This window comes from Mercurialis annua, linkage group LG2 (genome assembly GCF_937616625.2).
Source record: "Mercurialis annua linkage group LG2, ddMerAnnu1.2, whole genome shotgun sequence".
NCBI classification, from domain to species: Eukaryota; Viridiplantae; Streptophyta; class Magnoliopsida; order Malpighiales; family Euphorbiaceae; genus Mercurialis; species Mercurialis annua.
This window is the reverse complement of record NC_065571.1, coordinates 10,467,046-10,477,750: the sequence shown is the minus strand read 5'-3', so window position 1 is coordinate 10,477,750 and position 10,705 is coordinate 10,467,046.

The following is a 10,705-nucleotide window of genomic DNA, read 5'->3' as shown; positions in this document are numbered from 1 at the left end:
TGGAGAAAATACGAATCAGTAAACCAAATCATAATACTCTTCAAAGCAAAAAAAAAATTAAAATAAATGCATACATTTTTTTTAGGGTTAATGTCATAAAAATTCAAAAAAATTGCACGTTTTTTCATTTTAATCACGTAGTTTAAATTTTCTCATTTTCATGCACGAACTATCACTTTTTCTCAAATTCATGCACGGTGCTGAGGTGTCACGGCTCCATTGGTGTAATTCGCTGAGGTGGAGGTCATTTTACAAATGAATGAGTGCCACCTCAGCACCGTGTATGAATTTGAGAAAAGTGGTAGTTCGTGCATGAAAATGAGAAAATTTAAACTGCGTGATTAAAATGAGAAAACATGTAAAGTTCGTGATTTTTTTTGACATTAACCCTTTTTTTATGGGTTAATGTCATAAAAATTCACCAAGTTTACACGTTTTCTCAATTTAATCACGTTTTTTAAAAAAATTCATAAACATATACCGATTTTTATTTTTTTCCCAAATTCATACACGGTGCTGGCGTGTCACTCATTTATTGGTTAAAAATGGCTTATACCTCAACAAATTGCACCAATTACTGAGTTCCACGTCACCACCGTGTATGAATTTGAGAAAAAAATGAAAGTTGATGTATGTTTATGAGAAGTTTTAAAGAACGTGATTAAATTGAGAAAACATATAAAGTTTGTGAATTTTTATGACATTATTCTTTTTTTTATTTTTATAATATTAACTTTCAAAAAATTATTTTTTTAAAAATTTGAATGGATCATGTATAAAATAAAAAAGTAAATCATATATTTATTTTAAAATATTTATAATAAAAAATAAAAATTATCCTCAAACTATCTTACTTTTAATAAATAATTACAAAAATTTGGATTATTAATTACTAATTATATTTGGTACCCAGTTTTATAAAATATTTAAAAATATACTTTTTTATAACCAGCGTTTATTCACCATAAATACACCATAAAATTAAACTATAAATATACTACAAAGACACTAATAAAAATATACTAGAAAGAGTATTTTTGAAATTAAAATGACAATTTAAAATAAAATAAAAAACATGAGATATAATTATTTACAAAAATAGATACCGCTATAATTATTTTATAAAAGTAGAGTATTTTAAGAATTATTCCTAAAAAATATGATGAATTCTTTATTTATTTATAAACTTTAAATATAAATTGTAATTACCTAATTTAATTTATGAGAAAAAAATTTATATAAAAAATTAATTAATTAATGTAAAATTATTAAATCTCAAATTAATTTAATTATTATATATAATATTTTTAATACAACTGTAAATAGAATGATTTTTTATGTTAACATTTATGTGCATCATTTTTTTGGTATTAGTATGAGGTTTTGAACGGGTTTTAATTATAAGACAACTCTTTAAATCTTTTACATTCAGACTACTTTCTACTTGAATCAGATAGATTTTTTACTGTAGATAAAGTTCTGATCCCAACCTCATTTAACCTAGTAAAATTTCCTAACAACTCACCTATGCCTCTCTATGGGTTATATTAATACTATAGTTCGTGACTAGAGGCGAAAGCTTAAAAGTATGGAATTAAACTCAACAGCTGATCAATTCATGATTAGAGACAACAGTTAGACAATGTAGAATTACACTCAACAACTATGTCGAATGCAGTGACGGAGCTAGGATTTTTATATAGGAGGGGTCAAATATCAATATACCGTTATATGTCTATTTATAAAAAAAAATTGTAATGTATATCAAAGACTTGAAATTTTATGAAAAATCATCCAACAAATTATAACACTAACAATAATAATAAACCATAAAAATAAAAAAAATAAAATGAAGCAAAATTTAAAAAAGACCAACCTTACAATTGAACAATTCAAGGTCAAAGTGTTGATTTAAGTTGTAAGGCCATATTGATATCTGATACCTGCACATTACATAATCATGTAAAACAAATACATGTATAATGAATAATCAATTTGATCAGATTAGCATAAACAGTAAAGTAATGTAATTTGTAAATTTATTCTATGAAAAATTAGGAAATAAAGAAGAAGGACAACTTACTGTTTAAATGGGTGCCAAAAATTAACCTAAACTTACTTTCAAAAAAAAAAAATTAACCTAAACAAAACAAAATTATAACTTATATAAATTATAATCATTTGTCAAAGACTATAAGATAATCCTAATTGTACTATTTTTATAAATCTAACACCAAATGATTTTTAATAACATAATATTTACAAAACAATTTATTATGCAAATACATTTAATATACAAATAAAATAAACAAAACTGATGTTATAAATAAGTAAACTAATCTATTCAAATTTTTAATCATTACAAATAGTAGAAAATAAATTACAAAAATTAAACTTAAGTTGAAGTTCATACGCACCTTTCCTTAGATAGCTAGAGAAAATAACAAATGGCTCCAAATTTGATTGATGATTTTTCTCTAGTAGATACTTAATGAAAATAATGGTCTGGAACAAATTTTCTTTTCAAAAGAGCAAATTGTGAAAAAGGCGGTGGCTTGTTCGTTACTCCAAATAGAAAACCAAAGGACACTGATGATGAGAAAGAAAAATAAAAGAAGAACAAATACAATAATAATGGCCTAATTAAATTGGATTTTTATTTTTTTATGGGCTACTCAAATGGGTTATATGAGAAGGTAAAAAATGAGTTAATTGAGATAAATAGAAATTGGAGAGTGGGCTCATTTTAAGGCTACGGGCCATGTAATTTATATTGACTTATTCTATTATAGTTATAAGTTTGTGGGAGAGGGGGCGGGGGGGGGGGGGGGGGGGGTTATTTTATTAAGCTATAGAAGATCATTTTATAAAGTTAAATAAGTTCTGTATAATTTTTGTAATTTTTTAAAAGTTAGGGGGGGTTAAGACCCTCTCTAGCCTACCCCTAACTCCGTCACTGGTCGCATGTGGGAGTTACAAACACAATTCGAGATTTGGAAAACTTTTGGTCTAACATATTTTATTTCCTTTTAAATATGGTATAAAGCACCGTTTGGATTGACAAATTTTAAAAGAATAAAATTTTATACGATTTATAAATCTTATGGAAATTTATTGTTTGATGTAAAAAATATCACAAGAATCCAAAAATTGTGTCAATCGACCATTCTTTAAAATCCATGATTTAATTTCGCACCTCAAAAGTGAGAACATTGAAATCTATCATTTCTCATAGGGGCATTAAATCCTATATTTCATTTTTTTTTGCCATTTAAGCTTAAGATTTAAAACTTTACGAAACAAGTTCTAACCTTTCCAGTATTTGAAATTGTATTCTTTGCATATGTGTCAGCTATATTATTGGCATACTATTTTTACATAACGGTATTTCAATCAGTATAGCGTTTGAATACTTTCAAAAATTATAAATAATCCTTAGGGGCTCCTATGTGTACGATAAATTTCTCAAATCATGTGGAATTGACTTATAATGAAAAAAATTTATTTTAATATAAATGAATGAAACCAAACAATTCAAGAAAATAAACTTAAATTTACAATTTGCAAATTTTATCAAAGTAGATGGAATTTACAAATGAAGTTCAAAAAATTAAATGAACAAGCTTTTTTGAATAAAATTATTAGAAGTTTTTAAAGATTATTTTGTCTTTTTTTTTTTTTTAATTTTCATTGATGTTGCTTGATTTTCCTCACTTTTTTTTAATCTTTTTCATCTACCCATTACAATAACTAAAATTAATAAATATCAAGAGTAGTCTTAGTTACTCTAATATTGATGACAAATTATTTTAGGGTGAAGATATTACCAGAGTAACATTTGACAATGATAGAGCAGAACATGTTATTTTGACAAAATCACCCTCTTTTATTTATAACATAGAAATAGATCCTTTTAAAAACAAATTGAGAAAAAAGGGCGATGAACTCTCTTTTCGTAAACTCCAAAAACCCTTACCCAAATGGTTCAGCTAGCTACATACAAGCATGTAAATCAGACGATTCAGATGCGCTAATCTCTTTAAGGGCTTCAGACTTGTCATCTTCCATTAGGAGTCTGATTTATTTCGAGAATTTCCCTCGAACTTAGAGGTATCATCATTTTGAAAAGGTATTCGTATGGTATGGTGTAATCGGTCGAGTTTCACTAGCTACCAAATTCACCAAAAGAAACTGCAGTTTCGGTTTTTTTAAGCAGAATTCTGCAAGGATCTACAATGGATTCTCAATCAACTTAACATGATTGCTATTGGAAAATTCAGATTGAGGATTCTTCGCTCTAGGTTTTCGGAGAAGTAGGTTGGTAATCCTAAGCCTATTAACAGACTCGCTGCTATTTAAACTCCCATTCGATCGCCATCGTTAATGTTTGCAGCCTTTTGGGTTGGTGGGTGGCATGGGTATTTTTAATTCCATCGGTGATCCCCATTTTTATCGATAGAATTTATTTGTTTTCGGAAAATTTAAAGTTCCCGCAGACGGAATCAAATGATAGATCCGAGAATGTAGGAGCATCAACTTTTAATTTAGTTATCTTTACTGTAATTGTTGTTTTATATGTCTAGATAATTGTATTAGTCAATTACTTTTTTTGGAGATCAACATAATTATATTAATAAATCAAAGCAGTTATATTTGTGAGATATTCAGGAAAGTGACAAACCACTCCTAATGATCTGATAGGGAACAAGCATTTTGCGCTGGAACATGCGCAGCCTGATTCACAGATCACCTCACGAGAAAAAAGTTAACATTACATAACTGCTTTTCTAAACTCAAACAATCATCTATTAGAATATCTGATTCAATAAGATTCGGATTTCCAATCTCCAAGGATGCAGGCTAGCCATCCCGAAGGAACCGAATAGGATGCAGGCTAGCCATCCCGCGACAGATCCAGTTTAAGTAACTATTGCTCTGGGCCAGTTTGATTATCAAGGCCCGGCGGTCTGTAATTTGTTGAGTCAACAATCATGTCCGTGAGTTGAAAGATTGGCTCACTGTCAACTTGGACTCCACCCATACTCACACTAGATCTTTTCCTTTTTGAATTTACCGCCACATCTTCATCTAACAGATTTGGAAATCTGTAGCTACCAACTTTCAAATTTATTTGATTAGATTTCCTTCCCTCTCTAATCCATAAATCAGTGGAATTTCTTTCAAACACTCGTTTTTCACACATTTTCTTCTTTTGAATTTCAAAAATTTGATTTGATGCTGGTAAGCTAAGATTTTCAGAATCTTTCATCCAAAATTACCACATCAGCTTCTGCTTCCTCACGCTCCTCCCTCACCGGACTTGTGTTGCACAGCCACCTATTAGACATTAAAACCTGCTGTTTCTTCAAGTTAACTCTCATATAATATCCATATGGTAAATAACTCCTTTGCCACTGGATTATCAAAGTACTTCGCACAGAATATCTCCAAATGCCTGATAATTCCACAATAGAAACAAACTCCTCCGTAATTCGAACACCCTTCACCGGCTTCCAAATAGTGGGCAAAGCTCTTTGCACTGCAACACATTTCACATTCTTCTCAGTTAAAAACCTACCAACTAAACACCACTTATACATTGCAAAATCTTCTCCTGCCTCTACACCAGCGAAGTCCAGTCCTTCATTTCCTCTTCTTCCACAGCCAATCGGGTATTAAAATCAATTGCATCATTATTTTCAGTCATAATGAACAAACAGATAAAAACTCTCCTCCACAGAAACAAACTGATTTCAAAAAGTTTTATAGTAATAAACACGTAAATTGCATGCAAGAATGCTAAAACACCAATTTGTACCCAATAAAATGGGAAGCAAATCCAACAAAATAACCAATAGAAATGAAGCCAATGGTGAGGGGGACACAAACTCACTGACAAAACCACTTGTCGCCGGAGCACAAGACAAATCTTAACTTGCCACAATGCAAGACTTCACATAGACATATAGAAATTTAAGAGTGCAAGTTCATCTCAATAAATATATTCAATGGAATTGACATATTGAAACTAGACATTACATGGAAATGGGTTTACATTGAGAGAGATTTAATCTCATTCAGCAAGTTGCTCCTTAAGTAATAAAGTTTATTAGTCAATATTTGATAATATAATTTAGATTGCTTTTAATTAGCAATCATTAATCAATCCTTATAGAAAAGATATTATATTCACTATTTTATTATTTGACTATGATCGTATATATTTGTGAATTTTTACATTATTATTTTCTTCAAAAATTTTCATTATTTTTAGATTGTAAAATTTATGTGTGAAAGTGATTCACATGTAAGAATTTCCCACCATGCTTCGTTTTAGATGATAACTTATCAGTTTACTTTTATATCATTCCTGGGTTCATAATGAACTAAAGCCCAGCCCAAAATGCATGAACCAATGTCTCATATAATGGATGGGCCTGCCTTTGCTACTAATTTCATAGGGCTAAGTACATATATGGGACGATGACAAAAGTATCTAAAATTTTAAAAATATTTACAAAAGTATCTGTAAACTTTTTTTATTTACAAAAATATGACTGATTTAAAATTAATTACAAAAGTATCAAAAAATGAAAATTAATTACAAAAGTACGATTTGTATAATGTCGGTATAATTATGGTATAATTTTGGAATATTAAAACTATAAATCAGATAATTTAAAAAGAATATTTGGTTTATTATTGGTATAATTTTAGTATATTTTTGGTATATTGATTATAAATTTTTATATATATTTTCTAGTTGATAACATATATTTTTTTTTATGTGTATTTTTCACTATAGTTGGTAATGAACTAGAAAATTTGTATACTCTTGGTATACTGATGGTATAATTTTGGTATATTATTAATTTAATTTTCAGTATACGATTTGATGTAATTTTGGTAAATTTTTATTTAATATTAATAAAATCTCAGTATGTATAATGTTGGTATAATTTTGGTACAATGTTGATATAATGTTAGTTTATTAGTATACTAACATTATACCCACAGTATACACCGTATGTTTGATATTATTTTTATTTTCTTATACTTTTGTAAATATTATTAATATTTTTGTAAATAAAAAAAGTCAACATATACTTTTGTAATTATTTTCATTTTTTTTGGTAAATGGTGTAATTTCCTCTACATATATGCCCGATTTGGGCTGGACCTTTTCAAAACTACTCCACCATTAAAAAGATAGCAAAAGTACGCTTTTTTTTCCTTTTTGTTTGCATTTGCACTCTTTTTAAAGAGAAGCTACATAACACTTGTCAATCTAGAGCCAATACTTCACATGTTACATCCATAAAAGAAATAAACAACTGTCATTGTTTTACTATCATTGAAAATATATAAGTTTATATTATGTTAATTTTTTTTTTCGATTAACTGCAAATTTGATTTATTTTAAATTTTATATTCTCCGTCTTTAAACTTTGTATGTGAAAAATTTGTGATTCAATCATTTTTTTTCTAATTTCTCATATTTTCTCTCCATTTTTAAAATCTAACTACTCCAAATTAATTTTTCAATTTGAACAATAACTATATAAAAATCAAAAACAAATGAATAATTTAAAAATAATCATTAAAAACATTTAAATTTTTATTATTTTTATTGTTGTTATTAGAGTGAAAATATTAAATTTTAAGTCAAATATTGAATAAATTTACTTACATGGTAAGACATTTATCTATCTTTAAATATTTATTTATTTTGATATGTGAACACTTGTTTTTTTGTATTAAAACTCTTTCTTGTCTAATTTTTTTATTTTTGTTTATTTAATATTTTATTATTATTATTTTAAAATCGTTATCTATTGATACCTCTTATCTAAGTTTACACTTATCAATAATATAATAAAGTTGGATATAATTGAAACGAAATCCTGCGTTTCATGACAAATTGGATAAAATTGAAAGGTTAGACTTTTGTAAAATTTTCTTCAAATGTTTGGCCTTTTTTCATCATTTGAACTTTTTTTATTGCTCGTTAGTTGCTCTTTTGGTTGCTCGTTGGTTGCTCCTTAGTTGATTGTTGGTTACTCATTTTTTATTCTTTTATCATTTAAATTTAGACATATATCTCAATTTAAATTATATTTTAATTATTCATTGGTTATCATCCAAATTTAGACATATATCTTAATTTTATTTCAATTTTAATTACTCATGGTTATTTTTTTATTATATATTAATTATTATTTTATTGCTCGTTAGTTGCTCTTTTGGTTGCTCGTGGTTGCTCGTTAGTTGATTATTGGTTACTCATTATTTATTCTTCACATATAAGAATTTATCATCTAAATTTAGACAAATATCTTATGTATTTAAACTCTTTTTAAAAAAAATGACGTCTATATTATTTAAATTTTAGGGATACAGAAAAAGTTCAACCAATTAAATACAAATTAATAATAATATACAGATATTTTACATAGTTTGATTTTTAATAATTTTGTGCATGCAATTTTTATAAACCAAACACTTTTTTTTGTTACAAGAATTAGAAGCATAAGCCTGAAAACTAATCTATTGCAATCCTTCTGCAGTAAGCTACTCCATGTTCATCATGCATCAACCATTGCAAAAGACTTCTTGGAGGGTTATCATGAAAAATAAAACCAGCTATATCATCATCACTCAAAGATGCGAGGTGGTTCGCTGTAAAGTTAGCTTCTCTGTTAACGTGAGTGATTAAAATTTCCCAATTTCTATTCATTAAAGCTCAGATAGCAGCTGCGATATTAATAAAATTTCCCAATCACATAGATTTTCTTTTCAATTCTTCTCTGTTTTCGACTCCCATTTACACCGAAGGTATCATCCTCCTTCAATCATCATCATCCTCGCCGTTGTCGGCATATTCATCGTCTTTCACGTCCTCCACAACAGGTTCATCCTCTTATGGTGTTTTGGATTATTACTTCTTCAAGAGAAAGATCTGCCCAATTACTTCTAGGTTAAAAAGGAAATATAGTAAAATGATGTTAGAAAGACAATTATTCGGAGAAGAAGATAGTTAAAGGAGATAATGATTTGAAGGCTTAGAAAAGAGCGTATAAGAAAAGACCGTATAAGTGGAAAGAGAAAATTAAAAAAAGCGTACGCTTGATATCAAAATTTGTGGGGGAGTATTTTCACAAAGTTTAAAGAAAAGAGGGTACTCTATGTAATTTCCTCAATTTCATATTGCTTTTCATGACATGTCAAATTTAATTTTAAATGAAGAAACAAATATATAAATATTAATTTCTTTAATAATTTATCTTATTTTTCTTCTGAAATATTATTTATTATCTAAAGAATCATTACTTTTTATTACATTTTAATTAAATATAAAAATAAACATCAAACTAACTAAAAACAATATTCATTTTGCAGGCCACCAATCTAATATTAGAATGTTGAATTAAAAATCGTATGCACCTCTTTTTCGTAAAATAATTTCATAAAATTGTATCTTCAAATATTTTTTAATTTTGCATGTATAAATTAGTTTAGTAATAGAATCCAAATCATACAAACTTGTATGTGATTTTTGAGAATTGGACAGAATCATTTTGCATGTTATATTTATTAATGAGTTAACACGTGTTGATATGTCTTGTTTGTCAAAACAGATTATAGTAAATTACATTTTGATATATTTAACATATATATTAATAAAATATTTATCCTCTTTAATATATTTTTTAATTATATAAATATAATAAAATAACAAAAACAATTATAAATTTTAATACAACAAATAACCATTAATAAATTGTATGAATTATATGATATTTTTATTTTGATAATTGGAAAACAAAAATCGCTTATGGAAAAAAATTGATCACCCGACCTGATAAAATAATGCATAGCACTTATACCATTGGAGCTATAGCTAATTTGATTATATATAATAAATAACATAATTAATAAACAGATTTAAACATGTCTCGGCGTGTCTTAAACGGTTCAACAAGTTTAACTTGTTTAATCTATTTTTTTAACTTTATCAAAAATTTCAAACCCGCATAATCTCAACATAGTTGTGTCATGTAAAACTAATAAGATATGTAAAATATTGTCATCTTTACTGCTTGTATAAATCTTTTAAAAAAATCAATATCTCACATATATATTTTTTTGTTGAGGATCGCATATATTATTAATTTGTTGCACACATAATGTAAGCATAACAGATAATTATGCAAAATATATGTTTATATAAAAGATTATATGAATGCACATTTCGACTTTTAAATTTCAATTAGAATTTTAATTTAAAATAGGGTTAATTCTAATAATAAAATACCAAAGTCTGCAGGTTTTGTCAGTTATAATTAAACTTTTCAAAATCAGCTAGTTTAACCTATTTGGTATATTTGAAATCTTTTATAGCGATTCGTGAATTAAATTGAAAAATTTGATATTCGTGAATGGGTTAAACTAACTGATTTTGATTGATTTCGCTAGAAAAGGTTTCAAATATCATATATCATTTAAAATTGGTTAGTTTAGTATATTCACGAATAATAAATTTTCGGTTTGATTCAACAATGGCTAGAAAAGATTTCAAGTATATCAAATGGAATAAACTGACTGATTTTGAAAGATTTGGTTATAACTGAATAAATCCGCAAACATTTGGTATTTTATTGGAACTGACCCTATTTTAAAATAAAAATTTAATTGGAATTCAAAA